This window comes from Rousettus aegyptiacus, unplaced genomic scaffold, assembly GCF_014176215.1.
Source record: "Rousettus aegyptiacus isolate mRouAeg1 unplaced genomic scaffold, mRouAeg1.p scaffold_m13_p_17, whole genome shotgun sequence".
NCBI classification, from domain to species: Eukaryota; Metazoa; Chordata; class Mammalia; order Chiroptera; family Pteropodidae; genus Rousettus; species Rousettus aegyptiacus.
The window spans coordinates 7,757,534-7,771,882 of record NW_023416292.1 but is presented as its reverse complement, the minus strand read 5'-3'; the positions used below and the strand labels follow the sequence as shown (position 1 = coordinate 7,771,882).

The following is a 14,349-nucleotide window of genomic DNA, read 5'->3' as shown; positions in this document are numbered from 1 at the left end:
CAAAGCTCAGCCCCCCAGACAGGTAGTCTCTTTCCAGCCTTGTGTAGGGGACTGCTGGGCTTGGGGGCGGGCTCAGTCACAATGTCTGTACAGCAGCTGGATCCATCTGTCTGTCATCCATCCATCCATCCATCCATCCACCCACCCACCCACCCACCTCTAGCTTTCTGCATATTTGTTTTTTAAACTAATAAGATTATGGTTCTAACCCTTTGTTCACTTAGCTTCATGATGTCACCATCAGAGCATCGAGTGACCTGTCTTAAGTGTCTGTACTAATTTGCTAAGGCTGCCATAACAAAGTACCACAGACAGAGTTGCTTGAATAATAGAAAGTCATTGTCTCACCATCCCAGGGGCTAGAAGTCTGAGATTAAGGTGTCCTTCTGAGGGCCGTGAGGAAGGATCTGGTCCAGGCCTCTCCCCTAGCTTCTGGGGGTTTGTGGAATTCTTTAGTGTCCCTTGGCTTCTGCTGCTTCACCCTGATCTCTGTCTTCATCTTCACATGGCATTATTCCTGTGTGCATATCTGTGTCTGTGTGCAAATGTCCCCTTTTCATAAGGACACCTGCCATATTGGATTAGGGTCCCACTCTACTCCGTATAACCTCATCTTAACCAATATATCTACAACTGCTCTATTTTCAAATAAGGCCACAATCTGCGGTGCTAAAGTTAGGACTTCGACAGATGAATTTTTGAGGACACAATTCAGCCCATAATAGTCTCCCACTCTCTTTTCCAGCTGCCTATGCATTTCTGAGATGGCTCTGTAGGGTCACGCCCACAGGGTGAGGTGCACTTTAGGAGATTTGAGTTAAATGAGCACCTAGAACTTGAACCCATAGCCTTGACTTGCTAGGGTTTAATGTTATCTACTGGATCTTTTTTTTTTTTAAGCGAGGCAACCCTTGGTTGACCTCACAGATTGCAAGGACCTTGTCATTTTACAATCCCTTATTTTTTATTGTTTATGCCTACAGCACCTGGTCTTCCTAGGTGGTCTCCCATCCAAGTACTAACCAGGCTCGACCCTGCTTAGCTTCCGAGAGTAGATGGGATCGGGCTTATTCACGGTGGCGTGGCCATAGACTATCTACTGGATCTTATCATCTTGAGTTATTTAGGCCTTTCTCCTCCATGCATAAAGGAAGAGAATCACAGGGTCTCCTTGCTGAGCACTACTTCCACCCCTGGTTGTGGGGCTCCGACACAAACACCCCCTCCACTTTTGTCCCTGTCCCAGGGAAATAAAAATTGTTCTGATGGGAAGAGTTTGGAGACTTTACATAACAGACAGAGACTTTTCACTTTGGAATTGGGAATCTGAATGTTGCAATATAAGACCAAATGTTCTAGTCTTGCAGGAAACCTTCCCAGAAACTAACCTGACCCTGTCCAGGTCACTCCTTATTTCAGCGGGCAGTGTCCTCAGTACTTGTTCCTGCACGGGTGAGTGCACATGAGAATGAGTGAGGCGATCCTTGCCCTTTCGTGGTTTGGTCTAGTCATCCCACAAAAGTAAAGGCGCTGACTGTACTCTGAGAGAGGTCAGCAAGTCATGGAGACTGTAACTATGAAAGCTGGGTGTGAACTGTAACAATGTAATGAGGATCCGGTGACGTTTACTGTTTCATCAAGCATCCAGCCACTTTAGAGACTCAGGATTCCTAGACAGTGACAGCTGTCGTGAGTTGAGGAAACCTCTCAGGTCCTCACATGTGATGGGTGCTCCAGGGGCTGAGCCATCTGTGCTGAGCCTCACTGCAGGTGCACAGCTCTGCTCCTGTCTCCTCCAGGGTAAGTGCGGTCCTAGCGTCAGGCTCCTAGGAGCACCCAGGAGCCGAACCCCTTACCTCCTGGTAGCTGTGCATACAGAGCCCTCCTGTCTCCAGGCCAGCTCCGTCGGCTGGGACGTCCAGTCTCTTGGAAGCACCACCCCCTGTCTGTTACCAGCCTTTCCCAGCCCCCGTCTCCTCTCAAGAGTCCTGGCTCTTCCCACAGCTGCCTAACTTTTCGTCCTTCCAAAGGAGCAGATGCCTAACTTTCTCAGTCTTGAGAAGGGACTATCTAGCTTACTCTCAGATAACAACCTTTCTTTTTGCTAATGCCAGCTACTGCTCATTACTCGCATTTGATATCAATTCAATGATTTATTGAAAACATAAATCCTTCCGCCGGGGTGGGAAGGAAAGGGAGAGAGGTGAAGGCAAACCGGAAGAGCCTTCCTGCCGCCCTCGTGTGCACAGCACAGCACGTGTGTGTGTGTAAGCATGTTGCATTAATTCATTCAAGAGACAATTACTCAGTTCCAGCTGTGTGCCCGGCACTGTGCTCAGCCTTGCGGGGAGATGCTGAAATGCATCAGGTGGGAATTCTGCTGGGGGGGAGGGGGATGATGAATGTGGGGGAGCTCGGATATTTACATAAAAGACTAATTCAGGACAGAAAGGTGTTGTTTACTATTAGAGCTGAATGGAGATTTTGCAAAATTCAAAATAGGGTTGTGCGGCTGTGGCTGGGAGGCTCAAGGAAGGCTTCCCGGAAGAAGTGGCACTCCCTGGGCCTTCGCGGAAGAGAGTAGAAATGGGCATGGGAGAAGGGAGAGCGATCCGGTCTGAAGGCGGCACGAACGGCTCTGGGGTGGGGTGGGGGGCGGGCGTGAGGCACGCGGAGTCCCTCTCTCCCTGGAGAGTAAGGCAGCGAGGGGCCGTCGCAAACACGTGGTGCTCCATGCGTCCCGCCGCGTTCACGTGTCTATGCCGCATGCTGCTGGGTGCGTGTTTGCGTGACCGTGTCCCATCTCGTCATGTGCCTGAATCACACCCGTCTTGTAGCTCGAGCACGCTTCAGACTGGGTGGGAGGCCCATTGGCCTGAGTCGATTCATCTGACATTTTGAGGGAGAACAGGAAGGCTCTTCGATTTGTTCTGTCCCCAGGACCAGAACGCTGATAGCCCTTTTACAGGCTCCAAAGCGGGGCGGAATGGCCCGGCTCTACGAGTCTCATCTTTGTTAGCAGTCAGAGGCTCCTTAGAACACGCTCCTGCAGACAGGCCACATCTGGAGCCCACGTCCTGCCCCTGGCTGGGACCTTACCCCAGCAGCGTGGTGACGAAGGTCAATTATCCTCCTGCGTGGCCTGCGGGCTTCCCGGCTGAACACACACCTAAGCTCTGCTGCCGAGAACACGGGTCGGGGCAGCCACGTTATTGACTATATAAAAAACAGCATGGGGGAGTGGAGCAGAGCCGGGCTTGGGTTTTACTGCCAGTAATTGCTTGTGCTGTCCTTGTCCTTGAACAGATCCTGATGTAAATAGCTCTCTCTGGGAGCAGAGTCTGGGTCAAGCCAGTTAAATGCCTGCCTGCCTTATTACAGGCAGACTCTCTGTGTGCCTGGCAGAGGTCCTTTGCTTCTCAGTGCTGAGGGCATAGGGACGGACACCTCGCTTCAGAGCAGGGGTGGGGAGCCTTTCCCAGCCACTGATTACCTGGCACCCCTCCACCCCTTCCAGGCACGGCGGCCCCTGCCCACGCCTACCAGACTCCTCGCAGATGTTGGCCAAGCACTAATGCGTATAGAAAGCCGGCCTCGGTGCCTTTGTTACCTGTCCCTGCACATACTTCACCCCCCGCCCCCAAATCTGTTATTTCCCTGGACCATAAATTCCCAGAGAGTAAGGACTACACTTTCTCTTTCGGGGGTGCCCGACATAACATGGGTTCAGTGCATGTTTGTCGGATGTGAGGTGAGAGAGGAAAAACAGAAAATAACAACCAGGGGCCTCTTCCACTGAGCACCGCATGGCCTCGAGCCTCAGTGTTCTCATCGGTGAAATGAAAATAATAGTATCTGCCTGGGCGGGGTGCTGAGAATGGGCCACCCTGCCAGTTAGTGCTTTTCTTGCCCACCAGCTACTTGACGAGAGGCAAGGTCCGGGATGCAGAAGGGCTGGCGGAGTCGCAGTCCGGGCTGCCGTTTCCTGGCTGTGAGGCCTGAAGAACGTCCCTACCCCTCCTGGGCCTCAGTGCTCTCGTCTGTAACACAGAGAAGGTATACAGAGCGATAGGCGAGGTCCTTTCCAGCCCGACTGCTTGTGGCGCTAGTTAAATCATTAGACCTCTGTCCCCCACAGTCTCAGTTATCAGCCATGGCTCACCTCGTCCCAAAGAGTGGCTGAAGCAGAGGCCATTTTTATTTGAATTTCAAACGCTTTGCTTATTTTGTGGTATATTTTACTCTCGACCTCACATTTTGCTGCTACAAATACGAATGTATTCCCCAGGCACACCGATGACTATGGATGGGGAGGGGGTGACAGCCCGCCCTCCGGAAATGAGGGCCGGGGTCCGACTTCATGCAGCTGATGGCAGTCAGGACTGAGTGAGTCTGGAAGAGACACGTCCCCGCCTACTGTTTGCCTCAGAAGGCTTCGTGGAAGAGGGGAGAGTTCAGGAAGAATGAAAAGAGTGCCAGTGAGGAGTAGGATTACTTGGCAAAATGACGGAATCTGGGCTCCAGCTCTCTGGATCTGACTTCAGTTACACCACTCCAAGTCTCAGCTTCTTCACCTGTAAAATGGGGCCAGTGATGATACCTACCTTAGGGTCATTGTAAGGATTAAATAAAATACAACATGCAAAGAGTAAATGGCACTCCACCCAGCTCTTAGGAAGCATTCAGTAATGCTGCCACTGGTTATGGCTGGGGGTGCATTGTTTAGGGGTGGCATGGAGGAGGAGTAGACTGGAACTGGAACCGGATGGCTCAGATACTGGGTAGAGACGCAGTATAACTTGAGAGGGAGGAAGCAAGAAAGGCGGGAGGCTGCTCATAAAGGGGTGAGTGCAGGCTAGGGAGCACTCTGACTCAGGGCTACAGGGCAAGGGGATCCCTAGGGGAAGGATGACCAAGGAGAGGAGACACCATGAGGCCTCAGGCTTGAGAGCCCTGAGATTTGTCTTCTGAGCACTTTCTATTATATCTTCAGAGCAATCATCGTCTCAACTGGTTTAAGCCTTTGTATGTGGGGGTGGGGGGTAGGAGGTGGGGGGGGGGGGTGATGGAAATTGCAGCCAAATGGGGTCTGTGTCTGGGCTGGGATTCTCCAGGAATACCTCTGGCTTAAGTGGAACTAGAACTGAGCTCTCCAGTTCCCAACAGCCAGCCCCAAGACTCTGTCGCTGTCATTCTGATGGATGCTGTTTGGTCAGCCCCAAATCACGCACCTCAGGAAGTTCATTTTCTCTGCCTGGCCCAAGACCTTTGCGTACTTCTCGAGGCGAAGGTTCAATCCCCAGGGAACAGAGACTTGCGAGGCCTGTGATTCTTCTCTGCCTGCTCTGTCAGCTCCTCAGGTGCTGGAGCAGGTGGAAGTCTGTGCAGACGCAGGAGAGGCAGATCTGACGACTTAGGAGAGAGGGTGATTTCTCTGAGGGCCTGAGCTGACAACCCCTTTCCCCTGGGGAGGCTTGCAGGTCTTGGCTATTTCAGGTACTTTCCGGCAGGCACTTCCTACTGTCCCCCCACTTTGGCCCGGCAGGGAGGTGGGGAGCAGGGAGGCGGAGGTGAGAGGGCGATGAGTCTGTGGCTTTCTCCAAGATTCTCAACGCAGATAAGATAAATTCCCATTTTCAGAGCGCACACTGCGCTACCTCACTGCCTTCTGACTACCCTCACTCTTGCCTGGGAAGTCTCGGACCAAGCCCCTCCATCCAACTTTAACCCCACAGAACACTGCTGGCCGGGGCGGGAAGGAGAGCTTGAGTTTGCAGCCTGGCAAAGAGAAGGCTTCTGAGCGAGTCATTTGCTGTCCTTGATGTTGCAAAGTATGTACAGGAGGAAAAGTCTCTGACCCGCTGATCTCCATGTCCGTGGAGGAAGAGCAAGTAGAACTGGGTTTAAATAAAAGCGAATAAAATTTGTGTGTGTGCATGCACGTGCGTGCGCACATAATTGCCCATTGGACAATTAAGTACAGAATTGACTCTGTGGATCTTTGAGAAAGAGAACAGCATTTAGGGTTGGAAGAACCCGGGACCTTGCTTCTCTCAGGCCGTCTCCTCATCTGCACAAAACGAGAGTTCTCGCCCTATATACACTGCAGAGCCACTGCAATCCCAAAGGAGGCAGAGTACGTGCCAGCTTTCTGTCAGCCACAGCCAGGGGACACGTGTCAGTTGTCATATCATTAATCATGCCAGGCGTAATAGCCACTTGCACTGAATGGTTTAGAAGACACAGGACTGGACCAGGTGACCTCTTGAGGTCCCTCTGATTCTAACGGAGTTCTCTGGGGTCCTCTGCCTTTGTAATCAGAGGATCCCCGGGCTACTGGGAACAAAGGAGGAGAAATGGGAGTGAGCCTGGCGGAAAGGCTGTGCTGGCGCCTGGGGTCTCTAATCTCTGAGGCTTGGAGATTGTTACTAGAAATGAGGATGATAACCGAAACCTTGAAACGGCCAGGAAGTCAAGAACGCTCCTATCAAGACCTCAAGACATCGTGCTGCTCCTCCACCCCTCCCTTCCCTCAGACTTCCCAGCAGGGGGCAGGAAGGGCCCCTGCCATTGAGACAAGTTCTCAGGTGGTACCAAAACTACCCCCCGCTTTGACCTGGGGAGACCAAGTCGTGGTGTCTGCCTTGGTCCAGGGCACGTCTGTCTGCTCAGCTGTTGCTTCTGTATGCTGATAACTGGGTTGTCGGTGACTGTCAATCCCCGAGGGACGGCAGTCTCCCCTGGGGCTGTCTGCTGATGGGGTGCACTCTGCACTTCAGCCCTGGAGCACCATCTCTGAACACCCGCCCCCCTGCCTGGCACCCAGACTCCTGTTCTATACCGTACTCTTTTGGGGCGGGACCGTCACCACAAAATGAGAAACTAAGAGTGCAAGCCCGAGATTACAGGTTTAGCCTAAGGATGGATCATTAAATCAGGCATTTAACAAGCACATGCTATGTGCCCTGTGCTGCCTGGCCCTGTCAGAGAAACAGAAATACGGGACATGACCTCTGTTCTCAGAGATCTCGTAGGCGAGTTAGGAAGGCAGCATTTCCTCTTGTCTTTGGTAGAAGCGTCAGTGGGGAACAACATAATGATGTGATCGAATGTGTGTTAGTAATATCGACGGGCAGCGTTTACTAAGTGTTCATTACGTGTGTGCCAGGTGCTTCGCATGCACTATTTCTTTTAATCCTCATAATAATCCCGGAAAGCTGCTAAGCACTATTATTTGCTCCATTTTACAGATGTGGAAACTGATATTCGAAGATGTCTAAAAAACGTTTTGGAATTGTATGAGAACGCTTGTTTCCCCACACCCTTATCAACAAAGTGTAGTTGACTTATTTATTTTTTATCACAAAGCGTGGTTTAAATTTGTACTTCTCTTATAATTGAGGTTCAGCTTTTTTTCATATGCTTAATAGTCACTTAAATTTTCTTTTCTGTGACCTCTCCTCATGTTCTTTTTCTAAGAATGGAATGGTGAGGTTTTTCTCTTATCAATTTCTAAAAGCTAGTTTTCGTCATAATTAAATCACAAACATTTTCCCATTTTCTCGTCTATCTTTTAATTTGCATGTGTTGTCTTTCACCATGCAGGAGATTTTTTTTTTTTTTATGTAACCAAATTTATTATTTTTACTTTATACCTTCTGGATTTGAATTAGAGAAGGCTTCTAGTGGTTCTCTTTAAAAATTAAAAGATTAGGGGTGGGTTCATGGTGTAGTAGTTAGCACATCGGGTGGCTCCATGGTGTAGTGGTTAGCACGTCTGCTTTATATGCAGAAGGTCCTGGGTTTGTGCCCCAGGCGGAGCCACAGACCATACCCCTGGTGTACCAGGCCCCAGATGCATAGGAGGAGGTGTCCCTCCTTCAGAGATCCAGTTCTTAAAAAAAAGGGAGACAGCAGCATCTGTAGGACAAGGGTGGAAGGGCCAGAGATTAAAGAGGGAAAAAGTTAAATTAAAAAAAAATTTTTTTAAAGACTACGATTGTGTTAAACATGGGATATCGGACATAGACATCTACGTCTTCTTTCTCCCATCGGACACTCTGATTCGCACTTTTCTCCTCTGATTATGTGGAGTGATTTCCCCCTGCTGCCTGGGGATCGGCCTCCTCAGGCCTGAGGGGCTCCACTCCTGCCCCCAAAGACTCACTGAAGCTTCTGGAAGTTTCTCGAAGCATCTGCTCTGTGGAGTGGGGCTCCGGCTTGGCCGTTCTTGCACTCACAGAGGTCCTCCTCTGCCAGTCTGGGTCCGGGCAGCTTCCTGTCCACACCATGCCCGGGTCACACCCCACACAGCCCCTTTGGCCCTGGGGGCCGGACTGCCCCTCCCATTGCATCAGTGACACATGAGGGTCACATTCACAGTGTGAGGAAGGTGAGGCCTTCGATCCAGGGCGTGAGGGGCATAAATGCCTTTAATGAGCCTTGGGGGCTTTGATGTGCTGTATATATGTTAGATCTTAACCCACGCGCGGCTCCAGGAAGCGCATTATGCTCCTTATACCCAGTACGAGAATAACACCAAGAGAGACCCACTTTGGGGAGGAGAAGTTTCGAAATGCAGAGTCGGAGAGCTCAGGCAGAGAGCTGGCCTGGAGACTGGAGCTTACATTAGGACATGGGTCTGTTGGGCAGTGAACTGGGATGTGAGAATGGGGAGCAGGAGAGTAAGTCCCATTTTCAAATAAAAGTGGGGAGTCCCTGTTTTCTGCTCTGTGAGAATCAAGGAGGAAGGAGCAGCTGCCCGCGGACCCTGGAGGGGGCTGCAGCCCGGAAGGCGGGCGGGCAGGCTTCCACGTCCGCCCAGCCGGAGCTCGGCCCCTCTCGCGTTGGGTAGGTTCTCTCCACCTCAGCTTCCTCGTAGGGGTAATGGGATGACAGTAGCAGCGACCCAGGCGGTCACTCAGATTCACCGAAATAATGCATGCAAAGTACTCTCAGCACTTTCGAACGCCTGATGCACAGGGAGAGCACAGGCGCCCAGTGGCCATGATCACGATCAGATGATTCCGGGCCCCCGCTGTGGGCGTGGCCTCTCTTCTTCTTTCCATGGCTTGGGCACCCAAGGGCTCATTTCTCTGCCCTTCTGTGGCCTCTGTTCCCCCTCTGCTCCGTCCTTCCTCTTGCTGCTTCTTATCTCCCCCTCCTTGTGAGGTTCTTCTGCAAGGCCGTCTTCTCTTTCTTTTCCACTTCCTTTCCATCTCGTTCTGTTCTGCCTATCCCTCTTCTAGGACCGCTGTCCCACTGGAATGCTGGTTCCTCAGGAGCGAGAGCAGGCAGCCCCAGGCCTCCTTCTGCACCTTCCCACCCCCAGGCCCCTTTCTTGCTCCCTGGAGATTTCCCACAGGGTAAGCTGCGGGAGGCAGCAGGCTGCCGTGGTCAGAACAGACAAACCGGCTGATTGCAACACTTCTGCGCACCCCCTCTGCCTCTGCTCCCCCATGAAAACCAGGAATACCGCGGCGTTCCTGCCTTATGTCTGGGGGCTGCGTAGAGGCGCGGGCTGAGAAGGACAAACTGTCCAGATGTTCAGCTTCTGGCTCAACTCAAAAGCCCAAAGTTTGCTTCTAGAGTAAAAACTCTGTCAGGGAAATGTTGAAAAAACAAAGGCCAGATTCTGCAGTCCAACAAACCAGCCTTCCTGTTCTGTGCTGGGTTTAGGGCCAACCTCTTCCATCTGTATATGGAAAGAAGGAGAGAAATGCAATCCGTAAACCGCCCCTATACCATGTGCTTGCAGTGATATGTGGGGGGGAAAATACAGAATAAAGGAGGTAGAAGGAATGCGGCCACTTGATATGCACCACAGGCCCCCTAATTCTGCATCAGCTGCTTCCTGAAAATTAAAATGTCGCTTTCCCAGATGCGCTGATGCGGGCTACTCTACCAGAAACAGTCTTGCCTTGCGTGGGGGTGTGGCTGATGAGGGGCAAGAAGAAGGTCCTTGGAAAAGACAGCCTTTGGCAAATTGCATGGCCAGGCCCTTTTATGGAGAAGCTGGTCCCTAAGCTCAGCACAGACCCACAGGCCAGAAGGAGGGTACCCCTCCTCCCTCTGTGGCAGTGAGTAGAAGCAGCATGGGATTTTGTACGAATGGACAGTTTGGGAGACAAATTATTGCACTTGCTCCCTAGGAATACGGAGTCATCTGGGATTGAAATGAACACTGTCTATGTCTGCATAGACAGGGCTGCAGGAGAGGCCTCTGAACATGCCTGAGGGCTGAATTGGCTCCTTAGTGCCCCCGGCCTGGAGCCCAATCCCCGTGCAGGAGGCAGCGCTGGGTCTGGGTAATTGACATTGGTTGTACTTTCTCATTACCTTAAGGGTGATCAGTGCTTAGCCCAGGACAAGCTCAGAGCAAGCTGAGGCCTGCCGCTGGTCCTTGCATTCAGTCTGCCAGGAGAGTCCTACTGGCCCCAGGTGCTCAGCTCCCCACAGCCCTAAAGACTTTCCCAGGACAGCTTCCCAAGCAGAGAAGCGTGAGTCTCTTTTGTCCTGGAATCTCCAGGGATCCGGCCCTGATGACAGAGTTTGGGTATCAGCTGTCTTGGGCCCTGGTCACAGTTCTGTAGGCTAATTGACTGAGTAAGTCATCAGCAAAGGACTTAACCTCGCTGAGACACAGTTCTTCACCTTCAATAAAGGGGTAGTGATAGTTCCAGCTTCATGGGCTTGTGGTCGAGATCTATGACGAAGCAGGTAAAAGCTCAGCGTTGGGCTCAGTGGCCAGCAGTGGATCACCCTGCTTCACCCAAGGCCACAGCTGGTCCATGATTCATCCGAAGACAGAGTATTTCTGAGACAGACCGAGGTGAAAATCTGCCTCCTCCTCCCCCGCACAGGCCTCTGAGAAGTCTGTTCCCTGGAAGCTTGAGAAACCACAAAGCCTCTGAATGACAGAGACAGGCTGAGCAGAGAGGAGGAAGGAAGGGGACCCCCGCCCTGCCCCATCCTTGTAGTCAGGAGAAGCAAGAGAAAATTAAGACCTTGACTATAGCCCTCGCTGGCCCGAGAGGAAGAAACGAAGGTGCTAATGACACAGGCAGAGGCGGCTGTCACGATCTGTCAGCACAGGGCCAGAGCCACTGCTCGGGAGTTGCGTCCTCCCGCAGGAGGGTGGTGTCGTGGTCCACGGCCCAGTCCACACTGAGGAACGGAGACGTGGCACCTCGTCCAGCCTCAGCATCACAAGAGGCTGGCAGCTTCGGATCTTGGGAAGATGACGAAGGCGCACAGGGTCTAAACCGTCCCGGGATCCGAGGAGAAGCACACGCTGTGAGGGCCCTGGCCTCCCCCACTGTCTCATTCTCCGCAAGTCCTTAAGTGAAATGAGGCTGTTTCAGGTCCGCTCAGGGCAGGGAGGCCCCTGGACCACCAGCTCCCGAGGGAAGGCTCCTTTAAGTGTGGACGAACCTTCTCGGACATGTCGTCTGTCCCTCCGTATTCAGTGGGCACTGCATAAAGACTTTTTGAATGGCTCATCGGAGCTGTTTCCTTGTGCAGTGAGGTTTGGACAGTGTCAGAACACGAGGCTTAAAAGCACCGTGAGGACCTCAGGTTAGGTCAAAGAAAGGAAGCCCTGGACGTGTAGGGCCTTGGAGGGCTAGGGTGGGGGCCACCCATCTCCAGGGATGATTCCCTGGGGTCTGCCTGGTGTCAGAGGAATGGGCCCTTTTTCTTCTCTGGGGCCCCGGGGTGCCTTGGCTGGGTCCCTCCCCGTCCTGGAGGATAGGGGTGTGACTCTAGGCCCCTCCTACACACACCCTGCAAATGGAAGGATCACACAGGACAGACAGAAGTGATCTGAGGCCCAGGCAGAGCTAGTTTTGTCTTCAGATCCAGCACCTCAGGCCTCCGCCCAGGATGGGACTCAGAGCTGGGAAGGAGGAACAGCGGTGCCCGGTGCCCCAAGGGGAAGCACAGAGCGCGAGAGAAGAGGGTGTAGCAGCTGCAGCTGAGGGGCCACACATGTGCAGCTGGGACATTGGCACTGGACAGGTCCCCTTGTCTCCTGAGGACGTGCACATGTGTGTCCTCTAAACACGAGGGCGAAATACCTGCCTAGGTGGCAATCTTGACAACACGGAGACATTTCCCCGGGTGACTCAGTCCGTCTCCCTGGTTGACAGCCACAGCTGGGGGAGGGGAGGTGGGTGACTCTAGGCTTCCTCCTATACGGTGGTGCCAAAGGGAGGGAGCCCCGAGTCACACGATTGGGCCATGACCTCAGGAGGGAGTTGCTGATGACAAGTGGGAAGAGCTCTCCGGTCCCTAAGACGCGCCATTTAGGACGGGTTTCCCACGGTTTCTTCTCTAATGGTGTCTCCTGAGAACGAGGCCACTGCGCCCCTCTCCCCAGGCCAAGCGGACCATAGTGGGGTCCCCCAGGGAGTGGAGGCTACCTACTAAAGCTGCCTCTGAAAGGGCTAAGGGCAGCCTCGGGGTTTGCAGATGGTTCCATCTGGCCTCCTAGGGTGGGAGAAAACGTAGGGACAGAGCCCTGCAGGAACCAGCAGAGTGTGCTCCCCGAGACGCCTGCACGCTGTGAGTCCTCCCGGGGAACCTGGCACAGGTGTGCCCCAGGCTGAGGGTTTTCGGTTTTCAGACCATGCCCAGTCCTTTTATACCGTGACGTGGCGTGCACATCTTTATCGTAGTTCATCTGTCCAGTCCTCTGCTTCCCTGGTCACCCCGTCCCTTCTGTCACGAGCCGCAGTCCCAGCCTGCGACCTGGCCTCCCTCCCATCACCCCCACTCCAGTCAGTCCTCAGACCTCGCTGCCCTCCGTGCTTTGCATGGACGGAGGCTCTTCCGGCCAATGCCTTTCTTGATTCTGCATGGCTGGATTCCTCCCAATCCAGCTCCCAGTTCCTCCCTACCTTGTCCCTAAAATTGAAACACCCCCGCGGGCTCAGAGGCAAGCAGGACTGGCTCTCCAGATGACCCCACACATTTCATTCAGGGCTGCTGTGCTGACAGCTCATGAGCAGGCACAGGAGCCTGGGTGCCCATCAGAGAGAGAAGCGGCCCTCCCTCTGGGGTCCTCCCAGGCCCTCTCTCACCCATCCCCCCTCCTGGGTGCGAGAGACTCACTGCGTAGACCGGTTCTGATGATACGTCTGTGGGTTAGAGGTGAGTGGGAGATGGTGAGCGTTTGCTCCAGGAGTGCAGAGCTGGCGAGTTCCCAGGGCAGCCGAGCGGCCGCACCCTGGCGAGTCGGTGGGAAGGCACCCGCTTGAACTCGTGTTTGATGGCCCTGAGATTCAGCATCCTAATACGAGAAATGGGGATTTTAACAGTACAGCAGAAAATTATTTATTGGGGTGAGTCAACCCCTAGAATAATCCAAACAAGAACATCATCATAACCATCATTTTTCAAAACTAGCCCGTTGCACGAATCAAAGGGTTCTTCGCTCTGGTGCTTTGCGCGTGGGGTGGTATAAACTGCCGGCCGAAGTGCTGAGTGTCACGCCACAGATGGACGGCGACAGTGATGCCAGAGCCAGCTCTCAAGGAAGGTCCGGGTCGTCGGAATGCTCAGTTGTTTGTCTGCTTTGGCAGAAAACAACTGTTTTTAAGAGCGGATTATAATCATGCAACTACATACTTTGTAGCAGATTCTTTAATCCAGAAAAAAAAAAAAAATAGAAGAATGCGACCAAGCAGAAGATGTTGGGATGGACGAGTCTTTCTCCAATCAATGAGCTCTCCGCAGAGAACGTCAGGGGCCGACTCACCTTCGGGGGTGGCTGCGCGCAGCGAGAGACTGGTGTGCTCAGAGTGCTCAGCCCAACGTCTGGGCCTGCGATGAGTGGCTGGGTGGCCTTAGCCGCACGCACGTGGGCCCAGGCACAGGCGAGGAAGCGGGGAGAAGCCCTGCGGAGTGGCAGGCGAGGGCGGGGGCGGCGAGACGCCGACCCTTCGGTACCCGCCCGGCGCTCTCCCTCCTCTCATGGGCTCTCCTTGCTGCCGTCTCCAGAACAAGTCTTTCCCCTACTTTCCATTTTTCTCCATCTCAGGCCAGAAGGCGAAAGGAATGTTCAGAAGGCTATGCCCAGGGTAGAGGAAGCGTGGAGCCAACTCTGCAGAGCCACGGCGAGCAGGGGTACCAGGCCGAAGGCGGCGAGGGGAGTGGGCTGCACGCTTGGTCAGAGAAGTGTTTGGTGGGTTTGAGTTCTGCACAGCATGGGTCACTTTCCACTTACTTAACTTCTCCCGGGGGACAATGAGCTAGTATAGTGTTAATGTGACTTAGAAGCCACAATCAGAGCCTCCCTGCAAAAGAGGGCGGCTTATTCAGGGTGATTAGAGGCTGGATGCTGGTCTC

At 53.2% G+C, this 14,349-nt stretch overlaps 1 protein-coding gene, 1 non-coding gene and 1 pseudogene across 3 annotated transcripts in view; 2 read left to right on the top strand and 1 right to left on the bottom strand.

The window, feature by feature from the left end:
* KCNH1 (potassium voltage-gated channel subfamily H member 1) overlaps positions 1 to 14,349 on the top strand; it is a 297,899-nt gene that overhangs the window by 266,184 nt on the left and 17,366 nt on the right. The gene's annotated exons all lie outside the window — the stretch shown is intronic.
* LOC118613011 lies at positions 975 to 1,093 on the bottom strand (annotated as a pseudogene).
* On the top strand, positions 7,751 to 7,824 carry TRNAI-UAU. The gene has a single exon. It is a non-coding gene; the product is annotated as a tRNA-Ile (tRNA).